We start from the raw sequence: 12112 nt of genomic DNA, 5'->3' as shown, positions 1-12112 counted from the left end.
GAAACTAAACTTTCTCCGATTATTTGGTGTGTACAATGCAATGATTAAGTATGTAGGCCAAATCAGGCTGAATGGGATCAAACCCTGACTCCATCGTTTGCTGGCTTTATGATTTTAGGAGACAATACACCTTTAAATTTCAGTTTCTTAATTTGTAAGGTGCCAATTATGATACTGCATATAACAATTTTGAGGGTTAAATAAACTAATATACTTAACATAGATATTATGTTAAATATGCTCAAAACATGCAGATGATCTATCTATTCATTTATGTTTACATGTGTATATGTAGCTAGCTGGATATATAACCAGATGTGTGTTCTATACCATCATTCTAACGCATGTTATCCTTTAGTCTAAATATAATTAATAAAATTACATAAGGACTGAATAATATAAAAGAAAAATCTCAATGTCTTCCTAGCTTTTCTATGACTTCTCAATTAACTAGAGATGAAAAGAACCAGATCAGCAATTTTCAACACTCTAGGGAATTTTTAAATAAATTTTTCTTTCTTCTTTTATGGTTTCTCTTATTAATCTGTCAACAGATGCATACATTGGTATTGAGTCAGGTCTGTGAAGCAGAAGAAGAATTTACCCTCTATCCTCCAGAAGTTTTCTGTGATTCTGATAAACAATTGTTATTTCTTTTTTCCCTCCCAGGTAAAGAACTGGAGGACCAATAGGAATTGAGAAACTCAACTATCATGGAAGACAGTATGGCAATTCCTCAAAGATCTAGAGGCAGAAATACCATTTGACCTAGCAATTCCATTACTGGGTATATAACCAAAAGGAATATAAATAATTCTGTTATAAAGATACATGCACGCTTATGTTCATTGCAGCACTATTCACAATAGCAAAGACATGGAATCAACCTAAACGCCCATCAATGATAGACTGCATAAAGAAAATGTGGCACATATACACCATGGAATACTATGCAGCCATAAAAAGGAATGAGATCATGTCCTTTGCAGGGACATGGGTGGAGCTGGAAGCCATTATCCTCAGCAAGCTAATGCAGGAACAGAAAACCAAACACTGCATGTTCTCACTTATACCTGGGAGCTGAATGATGAGAACATATGGACACACGGGGGGAACAAAACACACTGGGGTCAGCTGGGGAGGTGGGGGGATGGAGAGGATCAAGAAGAATCGCTAATGAATTCTGGGCTTAATACCTAGGTGATGGGGTGATCTGTGTAGCAAACTACCAAGGCACATGTTTATCTATGTAACAAATCTGCACATCCTGCACATGCACCCATGAACTTAAAAGTTAAAGATAAAAAAATCAGCACAATAGAGACCAAACACATACAGACATGGTATTCAGATTTTTTATTTATCTTTCCATGTACCCAGTGACAAGTTGATTAGTTTCCACTGGCATGCTGAATTTTCGGACAAAGTAATATAAAAAGTCTCAGACAAGGACCATCCTCCTGAAAAAAAAAGAATTAAATGAAAAAATGTCCAGCATTTGAAGATAAGTGGGTTCTAATTCACCAACAAGTTTAAAAGATTAAACTTAAATTCCAACTTATTTTGAAACTACCAAATACAAGACTAGAAACAATCAGATGATATATAAAGAAGTAGCTACCTTTAGTAATTCATCTAACATTTGAGTCACTTGGGATGCTTTTTTGGCTAGTAATAGAAAACCCAACTGAAAATTGATTAAACCATAAGCACTATTATGACTCAGGACATTAGAAGGCAGGTAATCCAAAAGTTTCTTCAGTAACTAGAGAATGACAGCAGGGACCCAATGTTTTCTGATTCTTTTGTTTAATCTTATTCTGTTTGATGCAATGTCTCTCTAAGCACCACATGTTCACGGGGCAATGTAGCAAAGCAGGAAAAAAATGGGCTTGGAAACTGCAGGTAAAGATCTTTGCCCTGCAGCTCCAGAAGATTTCCTTTGTGGTTCACTGGCCACGTCTAGGCCATGTTCTTAGTTAAGAAAGAGGTTGGGAAAGCTGACACTTTTAATCTCTATTGTGGGAGACATACATGGAAAAAAATTATTTGGGAATGGCTGTGTAGTAGATAATCACAGCACTACCACAAATGTATTTTGTATGGCATTTCCTGATAGAAAAAAATTCTGACAGAAGACTGTATTAGGCAGCTTGGGCTTCCACACCCAAGTAGGACAGACTAAGTGTCTTAACGAAATGAAATTTTGTCACAGTCTTGGAAGCTAGAGGTCCAAGATCAAGTTTCTACTGATGAGGCTTCTAGTGAGAGTTCTCTTCTTGGCTCACAAATGATAGCCTTCTTGCTATGCTTTCACACCTTTTCAAGGTGCAAGGGGCAGGTGGGTGGGGGGGGCATGGGGAGAATGAGCTCTCTGGTTTTTTTAATGTGGATTTGAATCCTCTCAGATCAGGGCTTTGCCGCCTTAGGATTTTGATTAAATTTAATTACTCCCTTAGAGGCCCTATCTCCCAATAGAGCCACATTAGCATTTAGGGTTTTATAAGCATTTTAAAACCATAAAACTTAGAGGGATATAAACATTTAGTCCCTAACAAAGACCTTGTGTCACTTCATTCATTGAAGTCAAATATTTTGAAATATGATAAAAAATAGGCTGTAAATGAATAAACAAATGGGGTCTATTAATTCACTCATTTATTTTTATTTACCAAGTATGTCTTGAAGGGCTTCCTCTCCTCTCCTCCCTTTCTCTTTTCTTTCTGTCTTTCTTGGTTGCTTTTTCTTCTTCCCCCACCCCCCCGCGAGACAGGATCTTGATTTGTCACCCAAGGTAGAGTGCAGTGGTATTATCATAGCTAACTGTAACCTCAAATTTCTGGGCTCAAGCAATCCTCCCCAGCCTCAGCCTCTCCAGTAGTTAGGACTACAGGCTTGCAACCACCATGCCCAGCTAAATTTTTTTTTTTTAGTCTTTTAGAGACAGGGTCTATGTTGCCCAAGCTAGTCTGAAACTCCTGGCCTCAGGCCATTTTTCTGTTTCAGCTTCCCAGGTCACTGAGATTACAGGTGTGAGCCACCATGCCCAGCCTGAATGCCCTCTTATAGTCAAGAAATTGTGCTGAGTTCCGAGACTACAAAGATGATTACAATCTAGTTGTTTTCTTAAAGAAACCTATAGACTCACACAGTAGAGTGAAATGTAAACCAATTAAAATGATAATAAAAATGCCATAATAGTTTTGATATAAGCATGCCCACCAAGTTAATAAAACAAGGAAAAATACATCAAACAATTTGACCACAGTCAGGAAGTCTTCATAGATAAAAACAAGGGACAGAAACAAACCTAAAACCAAACACATGGAAATTACATAAGTTTTACAAAATAAACAGCTATACTATTTATAGTAGAGTAAATAAGTTGTAGCAAGTAAGATGGCTGGGGAGATTTATATTTCTTAGGTATGACAGAACAAATGAAATCTAGACTGACACTCAGGTTTCAAATTTGGATAAACTGGCTGGATGATAGTAGTTCTACTCAAGATTGGGAGAATCTATTTCATGTGGAATGGAGGAAGATATCTGTATTCTCCTTGATATATGAGTTTGAAACACATCCAAGTGAAGATTACAGTAGGCATTTAATATAAGTGTGGAAAATAGTTTCGAATAAAAAAATTTCTTAGAATTAGGCTTACGTGACTAATAAAATGACAAGCACAAAAGACTTCTCTCAGGGAAAGAACATGACATAAGAAAAGAAAAGAGCAGGATCCCATGGAACTGCAATATTAAGAAGTTGGTGGAGGAAAGTTGTGAAGGAGACTGAAAGGTAGCCTAGAAAAAACAGATTTTTTATTTAACTGAGCAATATTTTGAGTAATGACAGACAACTGGACTTGACTTAGAGCTATATCTGTTGACCAAGTCAGAAATTATGGCTTTCACATATTTGTTACTATTTGGCCTTCTGTAGGACCTGCTAGTAGGTAACACACAGGTTTTGCTTTATAAACACAAACACAAAGTTGTGTTAGAGGCTTTTAAAAACGTGCAAACGTGCTCTATAGCCACTGAAGTGTACTACCCCTGTCTTTCAACTTAATCCTTAAGTAAAACATCAGCATCAATTATTACTATCGTGAAAAACAACATATATGGCCCTTTCAACAGAGAGTTTGGGCTGATTTTGTTTAAGTACCAGGCACTAATTCCAAGAGAGATTTTAAGTTCATTTTCTTTAGACATTTGAAGAATTCAGCATAACCTTGCCCATAAACAGCATTAAGAGGCATCCGTTAGATTACATAAAATAACTGTAATAATGATAGTTTGTTGAATTAAAACTATGTAAATACTGTCATCTGTCACTATGACTCTACCCATAAGGGATTGGTCTCAGGACCCTCCGTAGATAACAAAATCAATGATCAGGTGATCTAGATTCCCAATATAAAATGGCATAGTGTTCGCACATAAACTCTGCATATCCTCCCTTTTACTTTAAATCACCTCTAGATTGCTTGTAATACATTGTATTTTGTAAATGCTATGTAAATAGGTACTATTTTGTATCGTTTTTTTAAAAAAAAGGAAAAAGTATCTGTTCATGTTCAGGACAGAGGCAATTTTTTCCCCAAATAATTTGATCAGCAATTGGTTGAATCCAAAGATGCAAAACTCATGGATATGGAAGTTCAATTATGTATCACATGCTCCTTTGACAAAAAGGAATTGTCTCAAGCTTGCTAAACCATTTTCTCGGTTACTGCTCAGTGCATTGTGACCCTGTAAGCAAGCCTAAGCAATATCTAAAATCTCAGAAAATATTTTGGCACTGCTTAAGCATTGCAATGCCCACTTGGTTTCCCATTCACTAACATACTTTTGTCAAAGTTTTAATTTTGACATATTTCACCCAACAACAGTAACAGTAAAAAAAAATTCTGCTTGTGTTTCTGCTTCCAAAGCTGAAGTCTGATTGAAAGAGAACATTTTTCTATTTTATGTCCCCACTCTCTACTAAGTAAAATTTTAAGCAAATGCAAAAATAACTTAGTGAATTCTGTCCAATTTTCCTGTGGTCTCAATTCTTTAGGGTAGAAAAACACCCCAGAATTAAACCCCCTGTTTTACATCCTCTACTCTCCTACTATTCTCTTCTTTTTCTTTTCTACTTTTACCATAACTCAGGAGGGTAGATAGATATGCGTTAGAAATAACTTGTCAAGTTTAAAGGATATTAACTATAGTATTGTGGGGATAAAATATTAATTTTTTAGCAGAACTCTTTGTAATACAACTTTTTAAATTAGAGCAGAAGTCTCTGCAGTTTACATTTTATAATACATTTTATGACTTGAAGGTATAGTAATAGAGATTCTTTCAGTTATACTATTAAAACATTTTTCAATTTATCATGCATTACATATGTTGCCATTTCACAGCTACTAGAAATTTATAACTAGAACATACAAAATTCTTAATATAAATTCAGAGATATTTTTGGCAGCATGGGTGAATTTGAGAAAAAAATAAATATTTCATATTTGAGAAAAACCTGTGTAGTTTAGGATGGTTTCCTGTTTAATGTAGGTGCTTCCTTTCTAACCCATTTGCCCTTTCTGACATATCTTTTGTAGACAACCTTGCCTGTGGATTTCAGGTGCATTAAACTCTCAACGTGTGTTCAATATTCCCCTGAATGGGGGAAGACATTTGATGTGACCCAAATGTATTATTAAATTCACTGTCAGAGGAATAGTTGAAGAAAACACAAAGTGTCGTATTTTCTTTTAGCACTCAGAGCTAGTGCAATACTTTGTTTTATTCTCCCATAAGGTCCCTGAATTCATAACTACTTAGGTGGGGGGTGGCAATCATGAATTGTTAACATCAAGATCTGTAGTGGTCCAAGCCCGCAAGTGTCACAGGTAATCAGAGCACTGCCACTATCCTTCTGCCTGTAGCTTTGGGGCCCAACCTCATTTCTTTGATCTTTGGACAAATGCAACATTGACAGGGGCCAGACCACACATCTCAGGTGCAGACGGTTTGTGCAAGGTAACCATTCGCTCCAATTTAAGCAAATAAAAAAGACTTCAACCTTACTAAAATCTTTAAAACCTCAAGGGATGGGTGAAAGAGAGGTCACAGTAGTCCCTGTTGTGAGTGTGCTTGCTAAACTTAACCACTAGAAGCAAATTTTATGTGGGGACAATTCCAGACTAAAGCTAGGCCAAACTTTTGGGAGTCTTCTCCTGACCGAGACTGGCAAATGTACTTCCTCGGTTTAAGTAATGAAACCTGTATAGGAATGCATCTAGGGCCCATGTGGGTACTCAAACACTGAAACATGAATGAAAGTTGACTCACTCTAAGTTCTATAAATTGTGACTATAGGAAATTTCCTTCCAAAGTTTTGTTTCATTTTTTTGCTCAGGTAGTATCAGATTTCTCAAAACGGAGTACATCCCAAACTAACCCGTTTTTCCTTTTAAAAAATCTGTTTCTTCTTTGGTTACTGTCTTGGTAAATGATAACATCTATGCAATCATCCAAAACAAAAGCATAAATCACTTTACATTTTAATTCATTCAGTAACAGTCCTTTTGATTCTTGCCCTTCAACATGTTTTGTATTCATACCCTTTATTCTATCTTCTCCTGCTGCAGTTTAAGGATGCATTGTATTTTACATTGGCAATTGAAATAGTATTTTAAAATGTTGGTTGTTTTATAGTCCCATAGCTCTCCAACACTTTCTCTGCAATATCTAAAGATAACTAAATAAAATGTGAATCTGATCCCATCCCTTCCTCTCTTGCTTAAATGTTTTAAATATCATCATTGCTAATCAGATATAACCCACATTTATTAGCATTATGAATAGCTATATATTTTTCAGGAATTTGGTCAAGCTCTAACTTCTTTAGGAATACATTTTCTGTTACCTGATTCATAAGTACACCTGACACTGCTCTACCCAGAGTAAAATGTCCCAGTGCATAAGAGATGCTCAATACGTGACGAAAAATAAATACACATTACATTAAACTGAAATAAACACTTTCTTACAGTTTCTTTCCTTTTATCCCAGATATTTTTATAGCACCTTAAAACTCTAACATCATCTTTTAGAATGTTTGGTCCATGACAACTTTCCAATAATTTCCAGAATATATTCCTTCAGAGGTTTTTCAAACTTCACTGAGAATCATTTCTTCTCTGTGCTGATCTTTTCTAATTATTAATTCCCTTTTGAATTACATCTTTTACATTTTTATTTTAACTAAAAACTATCAAAACACACGAAAAACAAGAGAGAATAATATATTGGGGCCCAAAAAGCTAGCTTCAACAATTAACAAAGCATGGATGATATTGCTAAATAAATATTATCACCACCGGCGAGGGAATCATCATGGCAGATGGGAGGCAGGACTAGATTGCAGCTCTGACTCGGATGGACAGAGCAGTGTGCGGAGGCTCGCGTTGTGAATTTGGGACCAGATCGACTGCGATAACAAACCAGCAATCCTGAGAGGACTCACAGACCATCTGAGGGAAGTGGACTGCTCCTGCAGGACTCAGGAGACACCCCAAATACTGTTAAGTGGCCCAACTGCGGAAGTGGGAAAGGGAGATCCTCCTCTTCCAAATACATACTCCCACTGGAGAAACTGAAGACCTGTTTGAGGGAGAAGTTTCCGACCTTACCAGGAGCTGAGTCAATTTAGACAGCCGAGCAAAATACAGGGGTACAAAAAGCAGCAGAAAGGCCCTGGGAGCTCACTGGATCCCCAAGCAGGCCATTCTTGACTGGCACCACAGGGATCCATCAGGAGGGCAGCCAGAGGAGTGTGGGGGGAAAACACCACAGGGAAAAGGAAATCTTCAGCTGAACTCTAACAATTTGAAAGGGGTGAGAAGCCTCCTGGCCAGAACTTGGGGGAGGCCATGAATCGACTGTGCAGACTCCACAGGCTGGGGAAGAACCAAGCCCTTTTCTTTTGCAGCTTGGAGATGGGTAGCCTGGGGCAAGCTCTCAAGTCCAGCTTGCCCACTGCCTGAAAACAGACTCCGCGCTGTTAGGGAGAAAATGGTGGGAGTAAGACCGACCCTTCAGTTTGCATGGGAGCTGGGTGAGGCCTGTGACTGCCAGCTTTCCCCCACTTCCTTGACAACCTGCAGGGCTCAGCAGAGGCAGCCAAAATCCTCCTAAGAACATACCACTATTGACCTGGGAATCCCACCTCCATCCCCCACAGCAGCTTCGGCAAGACCCACTCAAGGAGATTCTGAGCTCAGACACGCCTTGTACTACCCCACCTGATGGTCCTTCCCTGCCTACCCTGATAGCTGAAGACAAAGGGTATATCATCTTGGGAGTTCTAGGGCCCTGTCCACTGTCAGTTCCTCTCCATACTACCACAGCTGATGCGCTCTGGAAAGAGCCACCTCCCAGCAGGAGGCCAACCAGCACAAAAGTAAAGCATTAAACCACCAAAGCTAAGAACCCTCATGGAGTTCACTTCAGGCCCCTGCCACCTCCACCAGAACAGGTGGTGATATATCCATGGCTGAGAGACTGATAGACAGGTCACATCACAGTACTCTGTGCGGACACCCCCAGTACACCAGCCTGGAGCCAGGCAGACTTACTTGGTGGATAGACCCAGAAGAGAGACAACAATCACTGCAGCTCAGCTCAGAGGAAGCCACATGCATAGGAAAAGGGGGCAAGTGCTACATCAAAGGTACATGCTATGGGACAAAAGAATCTGAACAACAGCCTTTAGCCATAGATCTTTTCTCTCTGACAGAGTCTACCCAAATGAGAAAGAGCCAGAAAACCAAATCTGGTGATATGACAAAAAAAGGCTCTTCGATACCCTCCAAAATTCACACTAGTTCACCAGCAATGGATCTAAACCAAGAATAAATGCCTGATTTACCTGAAAAATAATTCAGGAGATTAGTTTTAAGCTAATCAGGGAGGCACCAGAGAAAGGGAAAGCACAGTGCAAGGAAATCCAACAAATGATAATGGAAGTGAAGGGAGAAATACTCAAGGAAATAAAGAAAAAACAATCCAAAATTCAGGAAATATTGGACAAACTTATAGAAATGCAAAATGCTATGGAAAGTCTCAACAATAGAATTAAACAAGTTGAAGAAATAAATTCAAAGCTGGAAGACAAGGTCTTCAAATTACCCCTATCCAACAAAGATAAAGAAAAAATAATGAGAAAATATGAACAAAGCCTCCAAGAAGTCTGGGATTATGTTAAATGACCTAATCTAAGAATAATCGGTGTTCCTGAGTAAGAGGAGAAATCTAAAAGTTTGAAAAACATATTTGGGGGAATAATCAAGGAAAACTTCCCTGGCCTTGTTAGAGACCAAGACATCCAAATACAAAAAGCACAAAGAACACTTGGGAAATTCATCGCAAAAAGATCATCACCTAGGCATATTGTCATCAGGTTATCTAGAGTTAAGATGAAGGAAAGATTCTAAAGAGCTGTGCGACAGAAGCACCAGGTAACCTATAAAGGAAAACCTGTCAGATTCACGGCAGATTTCTCAGCAGAAACCCTACAAACTAGAAAGGATCGGGGACCTATCTTCAGTCTCTTCAAACAAAACAATTTTCAGCCAAGAATTTTGTATCCAGCAAAACTAAGCATCATATATGAAGGAAAGATAGAATCTATTACAGACAAATGCTGAGAGAATTTGCCATTACCAAGTCTTCACTACAAGAATTGCTAAAAGGAGCTCCAAATCTTGAAACAAATCCTGAAAACACATCAAAACAGAACCTCTTTAAAGCATAAATCACACAGGACCTATAAAACAAAAATGCAAGTTAAAAAGCAAAAACAAAAACCAAAGTACACAGGCAACAAATATGAGGAATGCAATGGTACCTCACATCTCAATATTAACATTGAATTTAAATGGCCTAAATGCTCTACTTAAAATATACAGAACTGCAGAATGAATAAGAATTCACCAACCAACTATCTGCTGCCTTCAGGAGACTCACCTAACACATAAGGACTCACATAAACTTAGAGTAAAGGGGTGGAAAAGGCATTTCATGCAAGTGAACACCAAAATCAAGCAGAAGTAGCTATTCTTACATTAGACAAAACAAACTTTAAAGCAATGGTGGTTAAAGAGACAAAGAGGGACATTATATAGTGGTAAAAGGTCTTGTCCAACAGAAAAATATCACAATCCTAAACATATGCACCTAATACTGGAGTTTCCAAACTTATAAAACAATTATTAATAGACCTAAGAAATCAGATAGGCAACAACAGAATAATAGTGGGGGACTTCAATACTCCACTGACAGCTCTAGACAGGTCATCAAGACAGAAAGTGAACAAACAGATTTAAACCATACTTTGGAACAAATGGACTTAACAGATACATACAGAATATTTCATCCAGCAACCACAGAATACACATTCTATTCCACAGTGTCTGGAACTCCATGATAAACCATATGAAAGGCCATAAAATGAGTCTCAACAAATTTAAAAAAATTGAAATAATATCAAGCTCTTTCAGACCACAGTGGAATAAAACTGGAAATCAACCCCAAAAGGAAACTTCAAAACCATACAAATCCATGGATATTAAATAACCTGCTCCTGAATAAGCACTGGGTCAAAAACAAAATCAAGATGGAAGTTAAGGAATTTTTGAAACTGAAGGACAATAACAACACAACCTATTCAAAACCTCTGGGATACAACAAAGGCGGTGCCAGAAGGAAAGTTCATAGCCCCAAACGCCTACATCAAAAAGACTAAAAGAGCACAAACTGACATTCTACAGTCACACCTCAAGGAACTAGAGAAACAAGAACAAATCAAACTCAAACCCATACCCAGCAGAAGAATGGAAATAACCAAGATCAGAGCAGAACTAAATGAAATTGAAGCAAACAAACATAAAATACAAAAGACAAATGAAACAAAAAGCTGGTTCTCTGAAGATAAAATTGATACTCCATTAGCAAGACCAAGAAGAGAGAAAATTCTAATAACCTCATTAATATATTGATGTAACAAAACTGCCCTTGTGTCCCTTAAATTTATACAGATAAAATTAAAAAAAGAAAATTAAAGAGATAGTTTTTTTTCCTGTCAATGCTTATGGTTACTTTTCCCCCTTAGAAAAGATATTTGAAAGAGAATGGCAGAGTAGAAAAATATTTCCATCAAATATACTAGAATTTTAATATACAAGAACAAATAAAGATTGCAGTTGAAAAATGAGCAAGGAATTTGAATCAATAATTCATCAAAAAAGAAATGCAAATAAGTTTTTTTAATGAGAAAACTTCATCCTTACTAACAATCAAATGCAAATTAAACTGATCTGGAGGTATCATTTTGAGTATCTATAAAATTAGTGAAAATGAAAAATCCTAATACCCAGTGCTGACAAGATTTCAGTGAAAGTGACATACACTATTGGTGGCATTATAAATTACAACAATAAATTTTGAGGGGATTAAAAAAGTGAAAACAAAACAAAACAAAATGAACAGGCGATATTACAACTGATAACACAAATACAAAAGATCATAAAGGCTACTATGAACACCTTTATGTGCATAAACTAGAAAACTTAGAAGAGAGGGATAAATTTCTAGAAAAATATAATCCTCCTACACTAAATCAAGAATTAGATACCCTGAACAGACCAATAACAAACAGTGAGATTGAAATGGTAATTAAAAATTACCAAAAAAAAAAAAGTTCAAGATGAGACGAATTCACAGCAGAATTCTACCAGACATTCAAATAAGTATTGGTACCAATCGTTTTGACACTATTCCACAAGATAGAGAAAAAAGGAACCTTCCCCAATTCATTCTGTAAAGCCACTATCACCTTAATACCAAAACCAGGAATGGACATAACCAAAAAAGAAAACTACACACAAATATCCTTGATGAGCATAGATGCTAAAATCATTAACAAAATAACTAGCTAACTGAATCCAACAACATTTCAAAATGATAATCCACCATGATAAAGTGGGTTTCATACCAGGGATGCAGGGGTTCTTTAACATACACAAGGCAATAATTGTGATATACCACATAAACAGAATTA

Source organism: Pan troglodytes, chromosome 11, assembly GCF_028858775.2.
Source record: "Pan troglodytes isolate AG18354 chromosome 11, NHGRI_mPanTro3-v2.0_pri, whole genome shotgun sequence".
Lineage (NCBI taxonomy): Eukaryota > Metazoa > Chordata > Mammalia > Primates > Hominidae > Pan > Pan troglodytes.
This window is presented reverse-complemented; position numbering follows the sequence as displayed.